We start from the raw sequence: 7,028 nt of genomic DNA, 5'->3' as shown, positions 1-7,028 counted from the left end.
GCGTGCGGGCTCCGTTACTTCTTAAACACGATGGCAGGACGGCCAGGCCCAACGTGGCCGGCAGGGCGTGCCGGTTGGCACGGACAAGACCACGGCCGTAGAGACAAGCAGTGAGGGAGGAAAAACAAGGAGCCGCTCGGCAAATGTAGACAAAAGTAATCAAGTCAGAGAGAGAAGCAAAGCAAAAGCCAGAGAGCATGGATGCGGATGGATGAGGAGACTTTGCAATGCAGCGAATTGCAGGGCCACGATGAGAATGAGACAGTAATCAAAAGTAATGCCAGGCGAGTACGTTGCATGCCGGAAAAATAAACGAAGCTGATGCGCTCTCTTTCTCGTCCGTTCGTGCTTAACAAAATAAACCCATGGATTTTTATTTTATTTATAAAAGTTGATTTTCATGCTTAATCTAACCGAACAAACCGTTTGCTAAACTCATCGTCGGACATTCCTAAATATTTCTACGCACTGAGTAATTTAACTTGGGCGTTTATTTGAGTCCATGAAACTAAGTCACACAGGATTCACTTATCGCATCAAGTACATTTTAAATCCAAAAATTTCGAGAACTCGTTTTGAAAATTTTACTTAGGCCTAAATCACGGTGCTAAACGAGATCGTAACACTAGGGGTGTTACAACCAACCCCCCTTAAAAAGAATCTCGTCCCGAGATTCAAAGCAAGAACCAGAAGAGGGGAAAACGTGATCTCATTCCGTAGATTAGGGATTACACAAAATATTACACGACTTCAAACACTAAACCACACGGGGATCTATGGATTCATGGTTAAGAGCAACCTGGTACAACCGAGACTTAATCCAGAAGTCAAGATAGATGAGAACAATGGAGAAACAACAAGATAATGATTATCCAAAACATGGCGTAGCACCAACAAATCCAAAAACAGTCGACTGAGAAGTAAAACATCGCGAATCCTAAAATCAAACTATCCAAAGAAACTTGAACTTCTTCAACGAACCGGATCCTTTCTTCTCCTCAGATTACACCATCACCTCAGACTAACAAATCTCGCTTCACAACGGCAACTGGATCTCGTAGCTCTACTCCGAATGAGAGGGGAAATGGGGATGAAGGAGAAGAGCAAGGACCAAGGGCATTTTATAGAGGCAAACGGAGGTGGGGCGCAACACACTAGAGGTGGATGCGGCAGGGATGGGATACACACATGGTTCATGCTGTGAAGATAAGATCGGACATGGTGTGCTTCCTGCGCGAGCGGCAGAGGGGGAAATAAAGGAGAGGAGAGGGGGACGGGTCCGCTCGATGAGGCAGGCGTGCGGGCGACCATGTTCACAAAAGAAGAAAGGAGGGAGGGGATGGGGGGTCCGGTACAAGGGACGAGGCGTGGGCGTTGAGAGCTGACCGGATGCTAGGAAAAGGAAAAGCGCACAGTGCACAAGGACAGCGAGTGCGGCACGATGCCACGGCCACACGAAAATGGGGTGCTAAAGGACCCAACACAGACGACGTTCGCAAGGCATGCAGCGAAATAACCTGGCATACATTGCGTGGTCAACTAAACATAGTACTTGGGACATGATAGCCACTCAGACTTCTACACGCACTCCCTACTACTCGAGACTATCCTTCCTTACTACTCTTCTTTTCTTTCCTTTACTCGACCACGTCCGTCTTTCATGTAGACTGAGACCATGTCATACTTTCTTCCTCCAAAACCATCTCCTCTTGTTTACCTTGAGAGAACACTATGTCATCAACCCATTGTGGATTTCCCGTTTGAACACCTGAACATTACCAAGGAGAAAATTTTGTAGCAAAATGGTATGGCGGTGTAACTTGGTAAAGGTACTTAGTCAAAAACCTCGATACCAGCGTGTGCCGAGCAGCGTCACCATGTGGCAGCTATTCCATAGGGAGCCCTCAGTTTCGTCGCGGCACCGTAAGCTTTTAACTTGGCAACTATTACCAACTTACACGCCATGAGGGCGGTGGGGTCATAGACCATAGAATAAGAGGAGTATTGCAACGGAAAAAATTCAAACAACAAAGGTTCCCTTCACAACAAGGGACAAGGAATTAAAATCGAACGGCGGATTTGTTTTAAAGAGATTCAAGTGTTCTGCTGGGACATCCACAATTAGTCGATACAATGTCCTATGTTCATGGTTGATCTGCTGGCATCTAAATGTCGACTTCTCATGTAACCCGCTTAATTTTGCCCATGAAAACTCTTAAGCACATCTAACAAACTTAAGGTAGATGAACTCAATAAACACAGCGAACTAAATAAAATGCATGTTCCAACGGCCTTATACGGGTACATCATACAGGCATTCAGGCTCCCATTCACGACACAACATTCCCTACAGTCGAACGAGCTCAACAACTACGGACGACAACTATGGCAAGAGTACAATACCAGAGAACAACAATGAAAACACTACTTCTAGGGGTACAGCATCCCAAGGCAACTAATCTACATCTTCTTGTGGCAGTGACTGACTGAGAGGAACCAAGGGTTCTACTTCTAACACTTTTGAAGGTGGAGGTGCTGGCAGTTCTGCATCTCCGGTTCTCCTAAGATTAGGGCATCCTACCTTTCAGTAGCCATCGTCCTCCGCTTGGCCCTGGTGACAAGATAGGCCTCACACAGCTGATGGACATGCTAGTCTTCAGCCTCCTTCAGAGCTTCCGACATGACAGTCTCCCAGCTCTCAGCAGCTGCAGCACTGGCATGCGCTTCAGCGAGCTACACCTCTAGCATCCGGGTGAAGATCTCAGCTTCCTCGGCTCGACGGAGGCAGATCCTCAGTTCCAAGGCTTGCCGGTCATACTACTCATCTAGAGCAAGCAGGTATGTGGTCAAGTGCACCACGGTTGGACTGTCCTCTTGCGCATCCCGCCCTTGCAAAGCCTCCATGCGAGCCCTCCATACCCGCCGATTCCTGTCCAAAGGTGGAAAGAACCGCATGGGGGTACGGGCGTTGGGCTCCTCATAGATCTGACAGAGGTATCGCAAGGCTTTGCGGGCCATAACCTGGTAGGTGTCGACAAAGCGAAACCCAGTTGCGGTCACACTCTAGGCTTCAGTGAGGTCAGGGAACTCCTCACTCTTCCCGATGTAGATGGTAACCTCACACCGCTCGGTGCCATGCTCCTCATACTCATGGCCCTCATACTCGGGATGATCTCTGACTCCAAGCTTTTGTAGGGTGGCATGCAGGATTCTAGGGAAACCCTCAATGTTAAGGCAGTAACTACTAACCCAGGCTTCTGCCATTTCTGGTGGTGGTGGTGAGGAAGGCTAAGCGAAAAGCTAGCTCAAAGGAAAAGCTAAGCGAGCTAAGGTGCACCGAGTGGTGATACCAATAGCTAAGTCAGGCTCTGCTTATAAAGGCAGAGCGCTCAGTGGTCCTGGCACGGTTCACCAGGGTTCCCACGCAGGATCACTACGAATGAACCGGCCAATTTCTGCGAGTTCGAGGCGAGCGACGTGCGAGGCCATTACTAACTAGTACGACTGTAGGGCAAGGGTCCGACAAGAGCGCATAAAAGGGGTATGGGGAGATGTGGGTCACGATAGGCGTGAACCATAGGTGAACACGGAGCACGAAGCCACAGTGTAGACCTAACTCAGGAACAGGAATGAGTCAGTCGTGCACAATACGACACGCGTGACACCTATGGAGAACGTATCCACAAGCAATACAAGTGCTACAATGCACAAACAGGATATGCATGGATGCACGTCCTATATGACCTTCCACTGTTGCCAACATATAGGGCAACCGTTCTCAGTTTTTTGGCACAACGTTCTCTCCCTGTAGCTAGTCGATACTATCGGACTATGCTCGAGTCAGTGTACCTACAGAAAAATTGATTAAGCCTACCTAAGTCAACAGAGTGCCCTCTATCCTGTATATACATAACCATAGTAATAGGGCATACTTATATAACTTCGCATACAAACGTCCTAACTTTTAAAAAGAATTTGTTGTCGAATTTTATTTTAGAAAAGTTTTCGAAGCTATATTTCCTCATTTGCACTCTGATACCACCTGTGGCAGAAGCGCCTAATTTAATGCCTTATAGGAGTGCTTGTCTTCCATTAGACACTAAGCACTCGAGGGAGAACACTAAATTACTCGGTTTCGTCGGGCACACCCCAGGGGAGAACCCGAAAATCCATATTTTTGCCATCAGGATCACAAATGAGAGAATAAAGCTTACATCATTCGTAACCATTTCTTACATCACTTTTAATACAACATCAGAGTATAATATTTATTAATATAACAGCAGAATGAAATCATGTTACCAGAGTTATAAACAATTTAATTGAACAGCGGAATAGAAACATGTGAACAGAGTTACAGCGGAAATAAACATCTATTAATGACATGATGAAATATTGATATATAGACTACGACAACAGATTATGAAACTTTCGTTTATAAAAGTATTTAGTGAGAGTTATAAATAACAACTACGATCGCAGCGTAAAGGAAATCCTCTCTGAGCCCACCAGGAGGAATCCACACACAAAGGTCAGCTCAAGCCTCCACCTATTACCTGCAACAGGGGGAATAAACCCCTAAGTACTCAATTATACTCAGCAAGACTTACCCGACAGAAGAAAAGAAAAGACTCCAAGGATATGCAAGGCTATCTGGCTTGTGGGTTTATTGCATTAGTAGGAAGCATTACTAAGCGTGCATCCTTATATTTAATTTTTATTAATAGCCGCATTGGTTCATTAACTAACCATTTTATGTAAGCACCTATGCTACTTTTAAGCAGGTGGTAAGCAATCAGATTTTCTTTTTCCATCTTGCATCTTTTAGTTCTTACTACGATGCTAAACCGTAGACAAGCCATGCTAGATTTCCCGGCGATTCGCGAATCAATGCCCCAGCTGGGTACCCTAAAAACACACGCCCCTCTTGTACCCCAGGCACAAGCAGGACCAACCCATCACTCTCCTGTCCCGGGTGTCTAGGTCCCCGTCCAAACTGGGACTCCAAGCCTCCGCCCCTGAGTCCCGAACTCAGTGCGGTGCAAGGACCTCCTCCACCAAAAACAAACCCTGACAGTCGGTCTAGAAAGAGCCGGATCCACGACAAGAGAGCAACAAGTCTTCCAAGCGCCCATACACAAGTATATGCTCGGGATAATAAGTCTGTGACCTGCCTAGAGTCTTATGCAACGATCGGTCCTTAACCGACCAGACAGGGAAAGCAGTGTAACCAAGCCATGCCCCGCATCTGCGGCGACACAACCTCTTACACCCACCAATACCCAAACCATATCCCTGCCCGGTCACCATTTTTCCTTTCCACCATTTATATTTTTCAAGTGATAATAATATAGTAACATATTTACTATATCTCGCGAGTGACAGGCAATCACTCGACTTCTACCGGTGTCCTGTAGCATAGCAATCTACACAATCCTGTCATACTAGCAAGACTCATTGGATAAAGATATATATGCAAGTGGGTTTCATTCAACTTCTTAAAACTTAATGCACAAATATAATTTAAACTGCAGAAAAGTAGGGGTTATACACCGGGGCGTGCCTAGGTAAAATATAACCAAAAGTTAGCATTCCATCTCCGTGACATGATCATCATGGCATCATCTTTTAGCTACTCCTGTCGATCCCATGACCCATCATCGTTCCTCACCCGGCGAGTAATGTCGACTCTGGCCCGCGTGCAGCTTGCAGACAGAGCAACGAAGTCGAGAGAGTGAGAAGAGAGCTGGAGCTATGGAGAGCGGAGACTCAGCTGCTGGACTATGTGGGCTCGCATTTTATAGGCCGCGAAGAGAAGCTGTGAACCGTCGGCAAGCTTGATTTAGCGAGATGCAAGAGTCCGTGAAAAACAATCTTGCTTCGGATATGGAGGAAGGAAATAGTTTTATAATACTATATTATATATCTACAAGTATGGTTAACAGCAAGGCAAACAATCCGGGTGATGGACGTGTCGTGTGTGACAAGTTGTACGAGCACATTTATGACGACCGACTCTGGCTACGAGAGAAGGGAGAAAAAAAAAGATGTGACATTGCCCAGTCGCTGCCTGCGGTGAACAGTGTTTCTCAGCTACAGCTACCGTGTTTTTACTGGGCTTATTACAGCAGATGGTGACTGCTGACAGTAGTCGTTGTCGGATAGTGAGAGAAGCTAGCTAGGCTGAACAACTAACTGCTTGCATTGATAGTCCCCAGCTCCCACATAGCTTGCTTATGTGTGTGTGGCGTGCTGCACATGCATCACATTCTTTTCCTAATAACACGTCATAGACTTGACTTTTGTCATCGTGTACGGCACGGTATATAATGCATGCATGTATACAGGGGACAGCTAATTAATCCATGGGAGACTTTGGTGCTTGAGCTAGTACACTATAGCAGGAAGGCATGACTTAGTTTGCAGGTGCATACCAAGGATGGTCAAGAGCTGCAAGAGGTCATGGAAGTCATGGTTCTCTGCAGAAAAGCAGTGTTTTCTGTATGCTACAGTGTTTTCCATGGTGCTACAGTGATTTCCACGACGCTGCATTGTTTCTGCGGTGCTGCAGTACCCGACGTGCAAGACATGCCAGCCGTAGTGAACCGTGTTTGGATTTCAGGTGATGGACTTGAGTGGTCTTTGATCTTTCGACGTGTCAACTGGGCTAGTTGATCAGAGGAATCTGAAATTGTCCATGTGTTTGTGGGTGCTTCGACGAACACTATACTTCATTTTTTTTATTTCAAAGACGAATAACACGACACTTAAATACTGCCGCTAGACCAGCATGTCATTTTCATCAGTGCACTGATCAGCATTCGCACAGACAATAAGCAAATAACTGAAGCTGTTCAAAACTCCTTTTGCATCCGTCCATGACTTTGGAAGTCTTGTGCTGAGTCGTATTATTAGCTCCACTGTTGCACTTCACATAGGCATACCGAGCCACAGGCTACATCCTATAGTTGATTCATGATGGACTTGTACTCGAGTGTGTCTTTGTCGTGCCAACGGGGCTGATCAGT

This window comes from Miscanthus floridulus, chromosome 18 (assembly GCF_019320115.1).
Source record: "Miscanthus floridulus cultivar M001 chromosome 18, ASM1932011v1, whole genome shotgun sequence".
NCBI lineage: Eukaryota > Viridiplantae > Streptophyta > Magnoliopsida > Poales > Poaceae > Miscanthus > Miscanthus floridulus.
This window is presented reverse-complemented; position numbering follows the sequence as displayed.